The sequence below is a fragment of the Monopterus albus genome, unplaced genomic scaffold (assembly GCF_001952655.1).
Source record: "Monopterus albus unplaced genomic scaffold, M_albus_1.0 scaffold65.1, whole genome shotgun sequence".
NCBI classification, from domain to species: domain Eukaryota; kingdom Metazoa; phylum Chordata; class Actinopteri; order Synbranchiformes; family Synbranchidae; genus Monopterus; species Monopterus albus.
In genome coordinates this window covers 696,609-696,809 of record NW_018127945.1, presented here as the reverse complement: position 1 = coordinate 696,809, position 201 = coordinate 696,609, and positions in this window count along the sequence as shown.

Sequence of the window (201 nt, the reverse complement as noted above, 5' to 3'; positions counted from 1 at the left end):
CGCAGTTTTGGGGGTGGAAGATGCCTGGACGTGTAATGTTAATTCTTGCCTGTGACCCTTTGAATAAACCAGCACGGTTATATTTTTTTATATACTCAAGTGGTCCGCTTCATCTCTCTGAGTTCCTGGTTGAAAGAACCGGACATGGCTTTATAACAAAATAGAGCCTTTAAGACCAATGACCATTGTGTCATCTGCACA